Here is a 20,827-nt window from a genome sequence, read left to right on the forward strand (position 1 = left end):
CTGTCCACAGCTTTTGGACTTGGCAGAGGTCATTCAGGTGGTTAGTTCAGGACGGTCCGGCGCAGAACAGTGAGGCCTCCCAGCTAAGAAACCGTCAAGCTTTTCGTGCTGATGTTCGACAAGGTCTTAAGTGTCTTTGTACTTGGGGCCCTCCTGGGGCCACTCAGACCAACGACCCTTCCTTGTTTCCCTTTCTGATCGGCACCTCCCACTTCCTCAGAGAGAGAGAGATGCTGAAGAGTCACCCTTTTCTTTCTCCAAGTAGTTAACACTATGGCATTCCAGGGCAACCCTACAAAGTCCATCCTGAAGATTTTGGAGGGAGGACCTCAAACACCAAGCCCTCCTAAAGACGGAGCAGGGATTAGATAGACCTTCGCTCTGGGTCTGAGGATTTCCTGTCCCTCATTTTTACCAATCTTGGGCAGCTTAGCAAGGCTAACCAGGAAGCACTCTTTCCTCTGCATCTTAAGAACCTAAAAAGGATGAAGAGGATTCAGCCATCCAGGGAATCCTGCCTCTGATTGGAAGAAGTGGCTTTGTAAGGGAAATCTCTCTGGTCCATGGAAGTCTTGCGCACCTCTCACTGCCCGAGAGAGGGTGGCTGCCAAACTATTGGGACTATTTATCTTCGGAGAAGGCAAGGCAGCAGAGGTGGCCATTTTCTCTCTTCCTTTCCCCCTGCAGAAAAGCGGGCTGGGGCCATGAGGTTGGGCAATAGCTAAAAGTCTGATTCTTTTTCCAGAAGGGCTAACTTCAATCCTGAGTTAATGATGGTGCTAAGAAACTTAGAGACAGGACTCCCTCCACCTGAGAGAACAAGGTGCCCAAATCCAGGAGAGCACCAGCTAGAGCCACGCTCCATCTTTCCATCCTCTGTCTTCCCGTCTCCGTCTCTGTGACGGTCTCTCTTGCCTGCTAGAGAAGTCTAATTGGGTTGTAGGGATGCCCCGCTCTGGGGAGCCCAGGATTTATGGATGGCAATTAAAGTTTTATGAATTGCAGCTGAGGCTGGTTATTGAGCTATTTGAATGTGATTAGAATTCAATTAGAAAGTGGTTAGTGGACGGTGGGTCTCTGGAGTGTAAACAGACAGCTATTCCAGAAATGTGCTAATCCAACATCTTGTGACAACAATTAAGGAGTCTCAGGGCTTAACATAGGGCAGCTCAGCTGTAACTACTTTTGTACCACAAGGTCTGCAGATGCTCAGGCTCACCCCAGCCCGCCCTTGTTCATGACTGGAGGATCTAGGCAATCCCTGAAATCATTTCAGCCCCAGGAAGACGGCTTGGAGCCACTGATGGAGGATGGCAACAAAAATATCCTGCTGAATGGCAGGATATTTTTTACAGTCCTAAACTGTCCGAATAGATGACTCGATTTCCCCCATTCACTTTGCAACTATACATGCATATATAGATACAGATACTCTTTAAGAATAATAGCTTTCTCTCTTTTCCTCCTCTGGGTTCGGTACCCGGTTATCCGCAGTCTGTTTTGGGCTGATGGTTTGAGTCACAATGTTCCCAGCGGTTTGGGATGTGTTCAGAGGAAAAGCTCCTATGCTGAAGTCCTAGAAATCGCACCCATGTGCAGACCATTTTACTTTAGAGAATCTTAACTATGCAAGAGGCTTGTGCATCTTATTCAATTTGTGTCTGACTATGGAAACTTTCATTTTTCAGTGCCAAGGAATTTTGAGAAATGTGAGGGGCTCATGGGGTTTCCTAAAGACTTCAAGGGGAGCAGTGGTTTCAGAACAGGCTGAGGCTGAAAGCAAGACCATGTCTGAAAAACTTGCCCCTTAGGGTACTAGGTTAATTGCTTCAGCCCACCAAGAGCAAGTATACTGGAATCCTATTTCTTGCATAGTTTCTGTCCACTCCGACTCACTTCTCTAGTTCTCTTTGGATCTCTCAGTGTCTGCCAGTCTCTCTCCCGCCTCCTTTTCTGAGTCCAGCCCCTATCTGGCCCTACCTGCCTATCCCTTACTCAGAGGAAGCCTACCCTCCATGCCCCCGGGGCAGCACTGCCCCCCCCACCCCGGCCCTGCCCAGGCCTACCGTTCCCCAGAGTGCAATGCCCTGAACCAGCAGGAGACCCCAAGTTCAGCTTTCTTTTCCTGAGAGGGAGCAGAAGACCATTGGCGTGTGCCCATAGTGCCTGAGCCGCCACACAATTTTATTTCTCAGTGATTCTGTCCGATAAAATGTCATCGTCCATTAAGTAATCCCCAAAATGAGAGTTCTTATGAGCCTATAATGAGCTCTAATTGCCACGACTCCGGGAGCCACGTGGAAGGATTTATTCGGTATTAAGCAGTCGGGTACAGAGTACAGGCTGTTACCTAAGCCATTACTTTCATAATTCAAGGAGAAAATTAGTTCTTTTAAAGGAAGGGGGAAATATTTTCATTATCTCCCTCTTGTTCAGGACGATAGAGGATGATTTTGTCTTCCTTGAGTGCACGACAGTGTCACATATGTGATGGTAACAAAATTGTTCTTTGTACCTCCTCCTGGCCAAGGCACTCCACCCTTACCTTCAACTTACAAAAAAAATCAAAGCTGTTCTAGAAAGAATAGCAGAGGCACGGCCTTCTTGTCTCTGGATTCTCCAAGTTGAGCCTGGGTGAGCAGTTTCCTTTCAGCCCAACCTTGAGATTTGAATTCTTAGTTCTAGCTTCCAAAAGGTCTCCAGTACTTCTTCCCAGCTCTGGAATGTCACCTGACCTGAACCCCACATTCCTATCTCACTTCTCTTTCTTCCTGTTTCCTTTCATGGGCAAAGTCAGGAAAAGTAAAGGGCAGGGACTTAGCGTTGCTTATTCAACAGGCCCCAGAGTTCTGACCCGTTCCTGTGCTTAGCTGTTTTTTTCAGGCTGTAACTCCCACTTTGCCCCTCCCTCTGTGTCCTCCAAACCCCGCCCCCCCCCCACCACTTTCATCCCCAGTGCTTTTTTCTCTTAGTTTCAGCATTTGCCCACATGGTTCTCCAGCTCCAAATGGAGGCTGCAGGCAGGGCGGGACAGCCCGGGAGTTGGCGGGGCCGCCTCGGATTTATTTGCTCCTCTTACATTGATTTCATATTAGTTTCCAAAGCGATGAATGATCTCAAAGCTGGGTTTTGTTAGCCGAACACAAACAGGAGACAGGACTTACTTGCCCCCAGCTCCCTTTAATGAGGTCATTATCAAAGCGTGAACAAGTCTATGAATGTTTTATTGAAAGTGCATCGTTAACTTGTATCCATCCTTTTCTCCGAGTGGCATTGTGATATTGCTGTCTGTGGCACATCTTACCCGATATAGCCCGAGATTTCCCCATTCTCTGTAACCAGGCAACCCTTTCTGAATACCCAAAAATTGAAAAGAACCGCTTAGTCTTCAAGAAAGTCCTCAATAATAGTGGAAAAGAACAAAGATCCAGGAGACAACAAAATGCCACAGGGGTGACTTTTCATGAGCAATTATCTCTCATTAATCAGAAGAACAGCTGCAATATTAATTTTCTCTCTTTCTTCCTCTCTTTTCACAGTCCCCAACATTTGAATAATCATAAATTTTGATTTTATGAAGGAGTCACATTTTCGGGGCTGTAGGAAAGCAGCTACCTAGGTGAAGACAAGGAGAAAATGCTCTCATTTTTATTTTATTTTTTGTTTGGGTAAAGCTGCCAACAAAGCAAAATGGAAAAATAAAAATAAGAAATGCCAGAGAAAATGCCCCCCCCTTTCTTCTTCTAGATGGCTGTTGAGAATAAGGACTCTCTTTTTCCCCACTCTCTGCTCACAACTACCCCTCCTTTCTTTCCTCCCCCCGCCCAGACCCATTCCCCAGTTTTGCTCTGAGCAGGGCGGAGGGAAATGTCCCTGGCGTCTGGCGTGGGAGTTTCAGCCGGGTTTCTGCCCGTTTAACTTGCAAACGTGAAGCCAAGCGTTGTCGATCTGACCAAAGAGACACTCTTTGGGCGTAACTTGCATTGTGGCCATCAAAAGCCCGCCAGCCTTGGATGAACTGAGACGTGTATTCAGCAGAAATGGGGCGCTCGCTCTCCTTTCAGGCTCTGGAGAGGCAATTGTTCACAGGATGTGTAGCCAGGGTGGAAAACGTGGGTCCCCAGATAAGGCTATAACCTGCAAACGAGCTTGGGGGAGTTAAAAGAATCTCATTAAAGCCCCGGCTGCAATTAGCAAATACACACTCATAGAGAACTCAAGCTCCTCTTGAAAAGCTGTGGGTCAAGATGAAAGAGGGCAGTTGGGAGCTAGTCCCCACATTCTTGTACTGCTGGAGTGATGGAGGGCTCAGGAGCCAGGCTATTCCTTCAGCTGCCCCAATATTGTTAGTTTTAATGCAAGGCCAGGGAAGGCCTTTCTAGAGGGAGGGCAGGCTGTGGGCCCTGTGTTCATGCACCACCAAAAATAATCTTGCTTCTCCCTGGTGTTTATTCAGAACGGATGGGCTTTTGAGAAACCTGAATTCGCCTTTGTGTTCACCACAGTTGCAAGAGTTCAATTCGGCCCTCTGAGAAGAAGCAGCGGGGAGAGGGGGGTGGGGGGGTGGTAGTGGAGGTCTTCTGAGAAATAAGTGAGGGGTTTGGCTTAGAATTTCAGGAACAGCCCAGTTGGAAAAAAGTTTTGATGGCACTGAATGCCTGCCACACAGCCCCTCTGCTCCCCACTTCACTTTAATTAATATTCGCCCACCCCCAAATCCTCAAGCCCAACAAGGCATCCCTCTCCCACCCTCAGAGCTCCCCTCTGTCATCAGAATAAAATTTATCGAGCGCCTACTCTGTGCCCAGCGTGTGCTAGGCACTGCAGGGTGCAGGCCTGAAAAGGCTGAGACAGTATCCAATAGAATATTGCTTCATTTCAGTAACAATGGCCTGAGGTGGGGAACAATTATCCGGATAATTGAAGCAAATGCTTCACCTCCCTCCCTCCCTCTCCAGTTCTCCTGGCACTTACTATTTTTTACTACCCTATTCAGAGATGTGGTTTTTGTATTGGAGGGCGGGCGGGGGAGGCAGGGAGTGTGTAAGAGGAGGGTTGAATTATTCACATGCATACCAATTCCCCACTTCCCTTGGCCTAAATTTTCTGAAAGCTTGGAGCCAAAATAGCTGCTTAGTTATGGGAGCAAAGACTTAAAAAAAAAAGTCACTAAAATAAGAGCAATTCTTTATAATTTTTAGCAGTCCAGCCCTTCTGGTTTTCGATCTTGGTCATCTACAAAAATCACCTGGAGAGCTTTATAAAAATACTGATTACCTAAGGGATTTCGATTTAATGATGTGAGGCTGGAACACGGCGGGGTGGAGATGGAGGGGGAGACAGAATTCAACCAGAATTCTGCATGCAGTTCTGATGTAGTTGAGAAATAAATGATAAATCCTGCCCCCTACGCCCTCCTATCATGGAATCTGAAGAGAGCAACGTAACTTCTTTGAGCCTTATCTGGTCATTTGATAGTTGGAAAGTGTGTATTGAGCGCCTATTATACCCCAGGCTGCGCGCAAGGGAATTCAGTAGCACAAGACCCGCCCCAGGAGAGTTTCCAGGTTAAGCGAATTAATAAATTAACTCGGAGCTGGTGAGTTAAAAAGGTCGTGTGAATATGAAAGAAAAGCTCAAGGGGCTCTGGGTGATGATAAAACTGAAGCTTGAAGTGACATTTAAACGGAGACCTGCAAGATGTGCGGGTGTTGGCCTGGGAAAGAGGGATGGGGAATGCATTCCGGGCCACCGAAGGGTGCTCACGGGAGCTTCCGAGAGTTTCTCTTGGCTAATTGCAAAAACTGAAAGGAGGCCAAGGAAAGTGGAGAAAGAATTTCAGTTTCTGCATCTGTAAAATAGAGAAAACGCCACCGTCTTCGAGTTTTTGTGAGGAATTAAGGACTGCCTAACACCGGGCCTGGTGCCTGGTAAGGCTCGTGGCTTCTCTTGTTGGTTTTGTTATTATCTGAGACCTGCAGCTCCACGGGCTCTTGAAGCTTGTACATTAGGTATTAGAGTCCCTGGGCTTGGCAACGAGGAGCCAGGAAGCCGCTGCACAATCATCTCTCCGTCCCCCGCGACTTTTGCGGGCCGAGTGTTGCCCTCTAAGGCTCCTCCACAGCCTGGCGCTCGCACCCTGAAGGCGCCCAGTGTGGAGTTTTTCTAGCCCTCGGTTTCTTGGCATACCTTTGTTCAGCAGCTACATTAACCTCGCCTGCTAGGGGAACCTCGCCACTCCCCGCCGCCGTCAAAGGCTCTGGCGTCCTGGCCGTCCCCACTTGGGACTGCGCCCTAAATTTCAAAACGTTCCTATGATATTAGAAACCTCCCAGCTTTGCTGCACACCGACCTGCTTTGCATAGAAGGAAAACAGTCGCCTTTCGAGTATATGACAATACTCGTAGCTACATTTTCCGAGCTCTCACTGTGTGGCAGTTCCTGAACCAAGAGCCTTGCCTGCATGACCTCATTTAATCCGCACAACAGCCCTCCCAGATGAAATGCCATTATTTTCTCCGCATTATGTTTGCGGAGAACCCTATTTGAACTATTGAAGTTCAAAGACTGAACCAAGGTCACACAGCTAATGATGGCACAGCCTCTTAGGCACTAAGCAATACTAACCATCTAATAACACCTAGCATTTATTGAACACCTACTATATGCCTGGCAGTGGGTTAAGACTTTAACGCCTCCTTTATTTCTCACAGCAACCCTGTGAGGTAGGTGCTTTTATTACTTCCTTATTTGTTGGCTGTCCATTTGTTGGTTAGTGTGGTTGGTTTTCCTATATATTAAAGGTTCTGAGGGCCAGTCCAATGTACGGACTGAAATTAGAATGAGGACAGGGAACATGATTGTTTTTATTGACCTGTGCCCAGAACACAGTAAGAGCTGAAAAACATTTGGAGTGGATGAAAGCAATATTTTATTATTTAATTCAAAAGCCCTCATCATAATCAATCCCTATGCCTGTTGACTGCAAACTGCTCCTGGGCAGAAACTGGGTCTGTTTTATGTATTCACCAGTGTATGCCAAATGTCCAGCCCAGAGGTAACATATATTAGGATGGCAATTAATATTTGTTGAATGAATGATTCCTTATTTCAGATAGGAAACACGGTAACCTGGCCAAGGCCACATAGCAAGTGGCACAGGGAGAATTCTAGCCATAGTTTCTAACGCTGAGTCCCTTTTTCAGCCTCCTGCGCTGTGTCCTCGGGGCATATGGACAGAGCGCGGGAACCCTGTGCTGCGCGGCCGAGAACGGTCGTAAGTTCGTCCTCACTCGCCCGCGTCCCACACCTGGGCGAGGCCAAGGGAGGCAGAAGAAATGAGCGGCTGGAGAAGCCGCTCCGAGGAAGAGGGTAAACAAACAGGCTCTGGGGCTGCGCGAGGGGCTCTCTGCGCGACAGCTCCCACCCGGCGCTCTTGCTCCCAAGGCTCTAAAACCGCAACCTACTCCCTTCCTCCAGTCTCGGTCTCCCTGGGTCTCCGCCTCTCTCTCTTCCTGGCTAACTTATTTCTCACTGGGAAACCAAGGAAATCTAAGCGATCGCACTGACCCCACAGCCTCAAAACAAGCCCATCTGCAAAGGCCACCAAACGCCAAACACCCGCGCCCACACCCGGCACAAAGTCCTCTCCGCGACGGATGCGCATGCGCGAGCGCCAGTGAGGAGGCAGAATTCGCGTGTGAGCCTGTGCGCATGCGTAAGTGTAAGTGGGTAGGGAGTCCTTGAGTGTGTCTGCGCGCAAGCGCGTGTAAAGAGCGAAGGAGAGGTGGGGGCGAGTGTGCATGAGCGCGAGCATAAGAGTACTGTCAAGAGTGAGATTAAGGTACGTGGGCGTGATGGTGTGTGAAGAGGTGAAAAGTGAATTAGAATGAGGGTAGGGAATGAGATTGCTTTTCCTTTTCTATTTTTAAATTATTTCAATAGTTTTTTGAGGAACAGGTGGTGTTAGGTTACATGGATAGGTTCTTTAGTGGAGATTTCTGAGATTTTGGTGCACCCATCACCCAAGCAGTGTGCACTGTACCCAATGTGGTCTTTGATCCCTGTGCGCGTAGCTGTGTGAGTGAAGCGTGTTTGGGAGCATGGGTGTGTGTGAATATATGAGTGTATGAATGTGTGAATGTGAGGAATACGAGAAACGGGGTGTGCACAGGGTGAGTGGGGTGTGAGAGTGAGAAGCAGGAGTGTGTCTGCGTGTGCCCGGCCCCTCGAGCCCCGCCTCCCCACTAGGCACGCCTTCCTCTCGGTGGGGTGCGCGGCCAGCGCAGCCCAGTGCCTCTGTCCGCGCAGACCCGCTCTGCTGGTGCTGGAGCCTGGCGTGGGCTGAGGCTTGAAACTGGCGTCACTCAGCGAGCCAGAAACAAGCGATCGGGAGTGTCTGGAGGGGTGCGCTGTCTCCCCATGTAGAAGCCTGGACACTCTAAGTAGGAGGGGCTCTGGCAGTATTGCATCGAGGTCCTCCCTTTCACCTGCCCACAGTATTGCTCACCCACCTGTGGATCATCTTTACGTTCATGTACTCAGGGGGCATCTGTGGTGTGCCTATGGTATGCCAGGCGCTACTTGGGCTTGGGAAACCATGAGAACAAGATAGCTTAGATCTCATTGGTTTTGGAACTTCCACTGGGCCTTTTATTTTTATTTATTTATTTTTTTGAGACGGAGTCTCGCTCTGTCACCCAGGCTGGAGTGCAGTGGCGCGATCTTGGCTCACTGCAAGCTCCGCCTCCTGGTTCACGCCATTCTCCTGCCTCAGCCTCTCCGAGTAGCTGGGACTACAGGCGCCCGCCACCACGCCCGGCTAATTTTTTTTTTGTATTTTTAGTAGAGACGGGGTTTCACCGTGGTCTCCATCTCCTGACCTCGTGATCCGCCTGCCTCAGCCTCCCAAAGTGCTGGGATTACAAGCGTGAGCCACCGCGCCCGGCCCCACTGGGCCTTTTATTAATGTGTAACCAGCTTGCAAAATGCCAGTCATACACAAGTTTTGGCCCCTCTGGCCTCAAGCAGAGGGGCATGGAGATTATGAGACAAACAATGATAGTAATAAGACGATGCATTGAAATCAGTGCAAATCCATTTCATCTCCAACCCAACCTCACCCTTTCACTGCACCACTGAGTTTGGGATTGGGTTTAGGAGGTCCTGGATATGAACCCACCTTCTCTCTGATCATGGAAATAATAATGGCCCTCTTCTCACAGGATGGTTGTGAGCATTAAGTGAGTTAAGTCTGACATCTTTTGGCACAGTGCCTTGCACATACTTAGCACTCAGTATACAAACTATGACGATGTTGATGTGTGATGACGTTCCGTGAGTCTGATGGAATGTTGTGGGGAAAGAGGGAGGATGTGTTTGTGAGCTACAAAGTTTAAGGGATTATTTCTGGATTTAAATTAAATTAGGCCGGTGGTGGTGGCTCATGTCAATAATCCTAGCACTTTGGGAGGCCAAGGCAGGCAGATCACTTGAGGCTAGGAGTTCAAGACCAGCCTGGCCAATATAGTGAAACCGCATCTCTACTAAAAATACAAAAATTAGCCAGCGTGGTGGTACACGCCTCTAGTTGCAGCTACTTGGGAGGCTGAGACAGGAGAATTCTTGAACCTGAGAGGTGGAGGTTGCAGTGAGCCGAGATTGCACCACTGCACTTCAGCCTGGGCCATAGAGCAAAACTTCATCTAAAAAAAAATATATATATACAAAATAAATTAATTAAATTGTGTATAATTTATATAGCTTGAGTATCCTTTATTAGAAATGCTTGGGACCAGATGTGTTTGAAGATTTTGGATTTTTTATGGTTTTGGAACATTTGCGTGTATATAATGAGATATCTTGGAAGGGGACCCAAGTCTAAACACAAAATTCATTTATATTTCATATACAGCTTACTCAGTGTACATAGCCTAAAGGTTTTTTATACAATATTTTAATAATTTTTTGCATGAAGCAGTATGTTTTAAGTACTTCTGTGTGGAATTTTCCACTTGCGATGTCATGTTGGTGCTTAAAAAGTTGCAAATTTTGAATACTCAGCCTGTATTACATTCTCCTCTAGCATCAGGCTAGTATTATAGTATCAGATACTCCATCTTCATCCTTTACTATGACTTCTTTTCTTCCACCAATGTTATCAAAATTGCTGTTACCAAGGGAAATAAAAATGCAGCAAGAACCTATAGGAGCTGAATATTCTTTTAGGCAGCTTTGGAAGCATTTTTAGTTCCCTTAAAATGGAAGGGAATATTTTCACAGTGGCACAAAATGAATGCTGTAATTTAACCTTGTGAGCAAAATTTCTGATTAAATATGACATAGGAAATATGTTTCCTGATTAGCCATTTACCTCCCTGGAACAAGGTATTGTATAAACAATTGCAAGACATACTTATTTTAGAGAAGCTGACTTATTAAAAACATTTTTTGATATTTTGATCAAATATTTTGATCACTATATATATATATACATGGAGCGCAGTGGTGGGATCCTAGCTCACGGTAGCCTTGAACTCCTAGGCTCAAGCTGATCACAATATAATTTTGTTTAAAACCAAAATTTTTAAAGATTGGATTTCATTATTGAGATGTTTTCCCAAGGGGAAAAAAAAATCAAAAAGAAGGCTTGAAAGATTAAAGAATTGATTGCAGATCTAGGTTCTTGAATTTAACAGCAAGAAAGGAATTCTGTCCTTATGTAACTGACATATCTCATGTTATAACTAGGGAAACTGAGGTCTCAAGGGATGAAATGGTCTTAGTGGTCAGTCTCTCCTACAGTCACCAAATAGGACCACATCAGCTTTGTTCCTCTACCTACAGTTTTATACACTTGCAGGAAGATGCCCTGGAAACTAGGAGAAGAGAAGGTACAGGAGTTCCAGGTTCCTGCATTACCCTCAGGTCTCTGTTGCTGGCACCTCCATCTTCTGGTGGCTCTTGCCCGAATCCTTTGAATCTTCTGGGACTCCTCTCTTGCTCTTTCTCTAATCCTGTACATTTAACCCATCATGAAGTCCTGATGGCTTTATCTTCAGATGTAACTGGAAACTGACCACTTCTCAACACTCCAACCACTGTCACACGGGTCCAAGCCATCACCACTGCATAGGGATGACTAGGTTCATTCTTCCTATACTTGCCTCTACAATCTGTTCTCAACAGAGCAGCCAGAAGAATCCTTTTGAAATAGAAGTCTGATCAGGTCAGACCAAGAACAAAAGGCCCTCCATGATCCCACCATGGCTATCTCTGACCACTCCAACCACTGGCCTACTTGCTCCCTCTGTTTTCCTTGCTGGTCTGGCCCTCTCTAGCCCTCCCCTCTGTTGAGAACTCTTCCCCTACAAGCTCACACATGTCTTACTTCCTCACCTTTAGGTCTTTCCTCCAAAGACAGTTTCTTACTGTCTTTTTTCTTTTTTCTTTTTCTTTGCTTTGAAATTTAGAAACAAATTTTATTTAAGATCTGAAATGTAATTCCTAAAATATCAACTTTTCCAGAAAACTGTGGCTTACACAATAATGCATTGCCTCTATCATGTTACAACATGCCTTAGACTCAAATACAAAAACCATGAAACAAACCACCATCCTTCAACAATTTGAGCAAAGATAGAATGCCTAAGGAACAACATAGATGGATTTGTAGAGGATGGGCTGTTTTACTTCAAGCACCATTAAAAAAAAAAAAGAGAACAAATGCATGGGGTTTTGGGTATATACATTAAATTGAATGTTTGGCACTAGGAGTCAGGGCATTTTGTCATGTAGCATTAACACATATTAGAAAATTGTGTAGTGTCAAAGGGGTAGAAACACCAGCATTCAAGCAATGTTGTCAACTAGGCAATAAAATGTTCTACTGAATGTTTCTTCTTTGTTCTAATTACTGCATACCCTGGTAGCAACTTCGAAATGAGAAAAGGAGCTTACACTCCTTTTATTTTCTGTTTAAAACAGAACAGAAAACAAACTGAAACATAAGCCCTGTTTTACATTAACAGTGTTAAAGAACATCCATTTTACAAGAAAAAGACTAAGAACAAAAAGTGTTTCCAGATCTCAGGCAAATAACAGTGAGTTGTCTGTAGACCAGCACAGGGCTTTGTGGTGGTACTTAGCAGAAGCTACTTTGTAATCACCGCCAGTAAAAAGAGATGCAGAATTCTTTGCCAGATACTTTAGGAAATCATGTAAATGGCTCAACAATAACACAAGGCTCTTCTCATCAAGGGATATATAGGCCAACATTTCTCCAATTCTTACAAATAACCTCAGTAGGTGTATGCTTCTTAAACCTGGGACACAGGAGCATCAGAGTGAGCCAAGAGGATTTCTGCATACAGGGATCTCTCAAATTTGTAGAGCAGCTGAGTGCCTAACCCCACGTCGAAATATTCTTTTATTATTGTCACAATTTCATTAACTGCCCATGCCTTATTATTGACATTTCCCTGAGATTTTTTGCAATTTGCATACTCCTTTAGAATTGCATCTACATTTTGCTTAGCAGGGAGTTAAAACAGCTGCTTCTGCTTGGTAACTAAGTCCCAGTACCCAACAAGCCATGGTTTCGATTCTTCAGGCATCTTCACTTTAACTTCCATTCTGTTCTTAAATGCGTCCTTGCTTTCAACAGTGAGGTCTGCCCAGGCTCTTTCCTTCCTTGGGGTCTGAGGTGCTTTGCTGGTACTGCCCCCATATCTGTTTCCAGGAGTACTCTGTTTGTTCTTTCTGGCCTTCCTCATGGATCCTGAAGCTAGGAAGTTCTCTGCAGAGCGACTCCGCATCTTCCTGAGAGAAGTGTTTCAAGCTTTTTCTGCTGTGGACCAGCTGCCTTCTTTCCTGAGGAGGCCCCTCTCATCTTCTCTGCATGTTGCTTCTAGTTGGCTTTTTGAAGTTGTCTTCTTCTGCAGATTGTTGTCCATGAGTTTGAGAACCCGGCTTTCTGGAACTCATTCAACTCTGTTTTTATTCCAACCAACAATCTTTCTTCTTTCCAAGAACTCCTAGGGATTTCCCAAATGGACTCTTACAGATCTTACAGGATGGTCTAGAAGGATGAAGTGGGAGATACAATCCAAGATTCTGTAACCAGAGGTTTCTAAAATCAGGATCAGATCTCCTGAGCCTTACTATACAACAAACTTAGCTTTTCTGAATGGTGACCTGAAATGAGAATCCAGATCTTTCTAGCTGCTGCTTTCTCACTCTTTTTAAAATATCAAATCTGCTACTGTGCCTTCTGCACTTGCAATCTCTTTTCCATGCTCTATTTTTTTCTCCCATAGCAATCATCACTTTCCAACTATATGCTACATAATATCCTGTGTTTATGTTTATCATCTCAATCTCCCTGCTAGAATGGAAGCTCCCGCAGGATATTCATGTCTACTGGGTTCATTGAGAACAACCACCCTATGAGAAGAGGGCCATTGTTATTTCAAAGAGAGGGTGAATTTACATCCAGGACCTCCTAAACCAAACCTCAAACTCAATGGTGCAATGAAAGGGTGAGGTTGGGATGGAGATGAAATGGATTTGCACTGATTTCAATGCATCATCTTATTACTATCATCATCTGTCTCATAATCTTCTCTGTGCCCCTCTGCTTGAGGGCAGAGCCCAAAACTTATGCATGACCAGCATTTTGCAAGCTGGTTGCACATGAATCAAAGGCCTAGTGGAAACTTCAAAACGAATGAGATCTAAGCTATCTTGTTTTCATGGCTTCCTAAGCATATAAAGCAGAACCTGGCAGAGGAGATGCTCAATAATTGATGAAGGATTGAAAGAAGAATGTCAGTGTTCTAGGTGGATGCTTCCACACCATTCTATTTTACCTGTACACAGGACTGCAGTTTACAAAGACTCAAACCAGTTATGCCCTTGAGTCAGCACAATTATTTAAGCTAGATAGGACTTTTTGTGTTTTTTTTAACCGTTATTTCCACAATAAGATATTGAGAGGTTAAAGGACTTGCCAAAATCAGATCCTGGATTTAGACTTGCAATCAAAGTATCATTTTGTTTTTGGCGGGAGACAAGTTCCCTTTCCAGACCTCCTGGCTAAATGAGGAAAACTAATAAGGTACTGGATTTACTGTGGATGCTTCTAAATCCAGTGGCCCTGAGATTAGGGCTAAGGTTCTCCCTCCACTGTCGGCCTGTGGAATTCTTTAGCTGCTCACATCACAGCTACATGAGCGGTTTTTGGGAAACACACCATAATGGCCACATCCTCTTGGTTTTATAATTTACACGGGGTTGAAAACAAGAGATATTGTCTTGTAGTTAGCTAGAGCTCATTTGGAGTCTGCCCTGAGTCTCTGGACTTGGCTCGATGCCCTTCCTCATCTGATTGCTCTGGGCAAACCAACTACTGTCTTAGTCATTGTATTACTCTGTTTGGATTCTCTGTCAGTCCATCAGATTTAGCTGATGAGCTCATTGACTGAAAATTGATTGAGCAAGACAGTGTCCCTAATTCTGTATGCATACACAACACCATTGTCTTCCACAGATACTTTGTAATAATTGGCATCCCCCTACAAGATCATTGGTATCTCAATAATTAAAATCAATAGCTGTTGTTAAGGGAAAACCTACAAAAGTGGTAAAAAGGTAATATAATTCAGAAGATAGATGTAAATATAAAATTACCAATTCTGAACAGGTTTTTAAAGATAATACTTTTCCTTAAGGACATTCATATTTAATAAAATAAATGAGTTATTTATTATCATTTGAATGACATAAATTGTTACTTTTTTATGTGAGTGGGGAAAATATAGCACTTAAACATTTTGAGATAAGGAGTAGAACACTTTATTTATATCAATTCAGTGTTTAGTTTTTCAGATTTTGTCTCTATGCTACCTGTTCGATTTTTTTTTTTTTTTTTTTTTTTTTGAGACAGAACAAGGCTCTGTCTCCCAGGCTGGAGTTTAGTGGCACAACCTTGGCTCACTGCAACCTTCACCTCCTGAGTTCAAGTGATTCTCATGTGTCAGCCTCCCGAGTAGCTGAGATTACAGGTACACACCACCACGCCTGGCTAATTTTTTATACTTTTTTGAGTATACTCTAATTTTTTGCTTTCTGGGGTTTCACCATGTTGGCCAGGTTGGTCTCAAACTCCTGGCCTCAAGTGATCTGCCTGCCCTGGCCTCCCAAAGTACTGGGATTACAGGTGTGAGCCACTGTGCTTAGCCTGTTAGAATTTAATAGGTCTCAGTTATACACTATTTCCCTATTCTGGATGCTCTAAAGCATCAGTGACAATAATTGTGAATGTAGAAGGTGCATTGGTAGCCAAAGTTAACTACGTCATTGCTGTTCTTGAGAGGGGTTTTTACCTGTGTTTTCTTTTTTTTTTTTTTTTAATTTTTCTGAGATCAGACAATTTAGTTAGATTCCAAACAATATGGGCCTAATATAATCACAATACCATTTTAATTGGCCAAAGAATGACCCTTATCCAGACAGGACTCTTTGTGTAGTTAGCTGTCAACAAAATATAAAACTTATCAGAATAATGGCTACTTTAAAATGTAAGGCCTGCATCATATTGTTAGAGGAACTTCTGGAAATAGGAGACAGTTGCTATTAAAATTCAATTTAGTTTAATTCACCATTATTTACTGAGTGCCTACATATGTTAGGTGCTAGAGCTACAAAGATGACTGGACCCCAGGCTGGGCACAGTGGCTCACCTAACCATAGCCATCAATGAATTCAAATAAGTGTGTGATAGTGGCATGCAACAATCTGTGGAACCATGGAGGAGAGATCTGTTCTTTCTTCCTGCTGGCATCATGGACTCTGAGACTGAGCCTTGAACTATTTCTAGGAGATGCTCAGAGTAAAAACAACAACAGCAGGAGAAGAGACTTCTAGGCCAAAGTTTCAAGAGTGAGCACAGGCCCAGAGGATGGATATGCATTGAGCTGCTTGCAGGAGACAGAAGCAGGAAGGGCTGCTTAGTGGCAGAAAGCAAAGAGTGTGAGTGGCAGGTGAAGAAGTATGAAGGCCTCTGTAGTAAGATGAATGGTCTTTGAAGGATGCTAAGCAGAAAATTGAAATGATTATATTGTAATCATTGTAAAGGATGGGATTGGAAGACAGAGAAACCAGAGACAGTTAGTGTCCAGTACCAAAGTCCAGACTTGAAATGATAAGTGTCGCCTTAATCAGTGGTGGTGGGAATGGAGAGGAGAGAATAAATTCAAGAGTAATTTGGAAGGTAGCACCAATGAGCCTTGGTTACTAATTAGATAGGACAGGGGTACGGAAAGACAAATGGGTCAGTGGGGACTTGGGTTTCTAGCTCAGGTGTCTGTTTTGAATATGATTGTGTTAACAAATATAGTGGTTACAGATGAAAGATAAGCAGTTTTTTGTTGTTTCAGATGAGACTGTAGATAGAGTGAGTGGAACAGAAAGAAGATAAACTGGTTATAAATATTTTGAGTTTTAAGTGCTACAAGAATAGCCAAGAGGAAATTTTTGATGTAGAGTAGCACTTGGAAATATGGATCTGAATTTAACAGAAATTGAGATTGGAGTTGGGCGTGGTGGCTCATGCCTGTAATCCCAGCACTTTGGGAGGCTGAGGTGGGTGGATCACCTGAGGTCAGGAGTTAGAGACCAGCCTGACCAACATAGTGAAACCCCGTCTCTACTAAAAATACAAAATTAGCTGGGCGTGGTGGCGCATCCCTGTAATCCCAGCTACTTGGCTGGCTGAGGCAGGAGAATCGCTTAAACCTGGGAGGCAGAGGTTGCAGTGAGCCGAGATCACTCCAGCCTGGGCAATGAGCAAGACTCAGTCTCAAAAAAAAGAAAGAAAAAAGAAATTGAGAGTGGAAATAAAAATGACATCAGCCTATATTATTTAAAGCATATATAATATTTGAAGCAATATGCTAAGATGAAATTACCCAGGGTTGGTGTTATGGTTAGGATGGTGGTCAGGAAAGTCATTGTTTTGGTGTAGTACTTAGAGTAGTTTGAATATACTATGTGATATATTTGTTGGATGCTGAGTCTCTTCTACAGTCTCACTTCCCTCCTCTAAGGACTTGTATAATCTTTTGGTGAGTCTATCTAGGGATAATCCAGTACTTAACCATTTGACAGTGGAACTGGAATACACCTGGGAAACCAAATTAAGGTTGTAAGACAGCTTGGTGTAAATATGGGATTGGATTTAGAAACGATTGGTATGAATATGAGATTAGAGTTACAAATAGCCCTGACCACCAGATGACTTGAAAAGGTGGCTGAGTACTCTTTCCTCATCCCTCTCATCTAATAGAAATAGAGTGGAGTAGGGAAATCCTGATGGAGGGTTCAGACACCCTGCCTTCTTTTCTTTCCAAAATACTTTCTTTTCCGTGGAGACTGTAGATGTTTTCTGACTGAGTCAACTTTATATCCACAAGGTCTATTGACATTTAACATGCCAAAGATCCATAGAGTGGAGCAGCCAGATGTTTAGGGCCTGGTCCTGGCTTATTACCATGAGCATTGCTCAGATTCCCAGTCTGAGTCAGAATCCTGAGTGACAGATCACAGGATGTTTGTGTTTCCTGAAGGACTTAAAGGGCTTGCAAAATGTTCTGTCTTATCCACCTCCAGAGAGAAGATTGCTCATCTCTGAGATCCATGTAGATGGAAAAAGAAAGGAAAAATGGTATATCAATGCACTAAATCATATACAGTATCACCATTCATCATTAGCTATCACTCTTGATTTTCCATCAGTCACTTCCTTACCTATCTAATGCCCTCATCCCATTACGTTCGGGATCAACCTTTTTACTTTGACCAGGCTAGCCTGTTTGTGGTCCATGGCACACATAGTTATCTTACCATACGTGGGGTTTCCCACTGACACCTTTCTCCACCTCTACCACCTATTTTTCATCTTTAAATTGCTATTCAAAATGATAGCTTCTCCGCAAAACATTTGCTTCCCAATGGTAAAAACTTAGGCTGGGTGCTATGGCTCACACCTATAATCCCAGCACTTTGGGAGGGCAAGGCAGGAGGCTCACTTAAGACCAGGACTTCGAGACCATCTTGGGCAACATAGTGAGACCTCATCTCTAAAAACAACAACAACAACAACAACAGCAACAGCAACAAGAAACCCAAAACAAACACATCAAATCATGCCAAATTCACCAATGGTTTCCTATATGGCAATTAAAGTTTTATCTCCCCATAGAAATTATATCAGAGGTAAAATTTATACTCATTTGGGTATAAAGTACTTATTTATACATGCCTAGGGCAGATTCCTGATCTTTCCATAGCAGTGTGTTACAGAGTAGCCCTCACTTAGAGAGGTAGATAAGTAGAATAGAATATTTGACTACATCAAATTGAAGTATCATAGATGATGAGAATAATAGCAATAATAAGTATCATTCATCAAGTGTTTGCCATGCCGGACACTCTAAGCATTTTGTAATGTTATTACATTTAATTATCACAGTAAAGAGTAAGAAGGGTATCATGCCCATCTTATAGACTAGAAAACAAAGGTTCAAAGAAGTAATTTGAAGCCAGGCACAGTGGTGTGTGCCTGTAGTCCTAGCTACTTGGGAGGCTAAGGCAGGAGGATACCTTCAGCTCAGGAGTTCAAAGCCAGCCTGGGTAACATAGTGAGACCCTGTCTCTGAAAAAAGAAAAGAAACAAATAAAGGAGTAATTTGCCCAAGCTCTTAATTTATAGGCAGTGGAACCTGGATTCAAACCTAAGTCTTTTTTTTCCCCAGCTTTTTGAGATATTTATCAAATAAAATTTGTATATATTTAATTTAACTGACAAAAATTGTATATATTTAAGGTATATGTGTGATGATTTAATATATATATACACACATTGTGAAATGATTACCACAATCAAGCTAATTAACACGTCCATTATCTGACATAGTTACCATGTGTGGTAAGAATACTTAAGATCTACTCTCATAGCAAATTTGAAGTATACAATGCAGTATTAACCATTGTCACCATGCTGCACCATGCTGTACATTACAGACCCCAGTACCTTTTTTTTTTTTTTTTTTTTTTTGAGAGAGTCTCACTCTGTAGCCCAAGCTGGAGTCCAGTGGTGCGATCTCGGCTCACTGCAACCTCCACCTCCCGGGTTCAAGCAATTCTCATACCTCAGCTTCCCAAGTAGCTGGGACTACAGGTGTGTGCCACCACACCCAGCTAATTTTTTGTATTTTAGTGGAGATGGGGTTTCACCATGTTGCTCAGGTTGGTCTTGAACTCTTGATCTCAGATGATCCACTTGCCTCAGCCTCCCAAAGTGCTGGGACTATAGGCATGAGCCACTGCGCCCAGCCGAGACCCCAGTGCTCTTTAATCTTACAACAGAAAATTTGTACACTTGACCAACATCTTCCCATCTCTTCCCCTTACCCTGCACCCCAAACCCCTGCCTCAGCTCCTGGAAACCACTGTTCCACTTTCTGCCTCTCTGAGTTCAATTTTTTTAGATCCCACCTATAAGTGAGATTATATAGCATTTGTCTTTCTTTGTCTGGCTTATTTCACTTAGCATAATGTCCTCATTGTCACAAATGGTAGAATTTTCTTTTTTTTATGGCTGTATATATATATGTATATATATATATATATATACCAAATTTTCTTTATCCATTAACTGTGGATGAATACTTAAGTTGATATCATAACATGCAGTAAACATGAGAATGCAGATATCTCTTTGAGATACTGATTTCATTTTGTTTGGCTACATACCCAGAAGTGGGATTGCTGGATCATATAGGGGTTCTATTTTTAATTTTTTGAGGAACTGCCATACTGTTTTTCATAATGGTTATACCAAGTTACATTTCCACCAACAGTTTATAAGGGTTCCCTTTCTCCATACCCTTGCCGACACTCATCTTTTCTCTTTTGGATAATAGCCATTCTATTTTTAAAAATTTTTACTTTTTTAATTTGTTTTTTTTTTGTTTCTGAGACCTCTCAGGGATGAAAATATTAATAATTGCCATTCTAACAGGTGTGAAGTGATATTCCATTGTGGTTTTGATTTGCACTTACCTGATGATTAGTAATGCTGAGGACCTTTTTTATAACTGCTGGACATTGGTACGTCTTCTTTGAAAAAATGTCTATTCTGGTCCTTTGCCTATTTTTAATCAGGTTTTTTGTCTTTCACTATTGAGTTGTATGAGTTCTTTTTCTATATTAGATACTAACCCCTTATCTGATATGTGGTTTCTAAATATTTTCTTCTATTCTGTGGGTTTTCTTTTCATTTGTTGCTTGTTTTCTTTGCTGTGCAGAAGCTTTTTGATTTGATGCAGTGTACTACTTCTTTATTTTTGTTTCTATTGCCTGTGCTTTTGGTATCACATCCAAAAAAAATCATTGCCAATAACAATGTCAAGGAAATTTTCCCTTATGTTTTGTTCTAGGAATTTTGTGGTTTCAGACTTTAGCTTAAGTCTTTTTGTCATGTTTGTTTGTTTGTTTGTTTTGTGGAGACAGTCTCCCTCTGTCACCCACACTGGAGTACAGTGGCACCATCTCAGCTCACTGTCACCTCCACCTCCTGGGTTCAAGTGATTTTTCTCCCTCAGCCTCTGGAGTAGCTAGGATCACAGGTGCGTGCCACCACACTCGACTAATTTTTTTTTTTTTTTTTTTTTTTTTTTTAGACGGAGTCTCGCTCTGTCGCCCAGGCTAATTTTTTGTATTTTTAGTAGAGATGTGATTTCGCCATGTTGGCCAGACTGGTCTCGAA

The 20,827-nt window shown here is 43.4% G+C and overlaps 1 pseudogene; it reads right to left on the reverse strand.

The window, feature by feature from the left end:
• Nucleotides 1-12,087: 12,087 nt before the first annotated feature.
• LOC129491635 (mortality factor 4-like protein 2) lies at nucleotides 12,088-13,020 on the reverse strand (annotated as a pseudogene).
• Nucleotides 13,021-20,827: the final 7,807 nt, after the last annotated feature.

This window comes from Symphalangus syndactylus, chromosome 10 (assembly GCF_028878055.3).
Source record: "Symphalangus syndactylus isolate Jambi chromosome 10, NHGRI_mSymSyn1-v2.1_pri, whole genome shotgun sequence".
Taxonomy (NCBI): Eukaryota; Metazoa; Chordata; class Mammalia; order Primates; family Hylobatidae; genus Symphalangus; species Symphalangus syndactylus.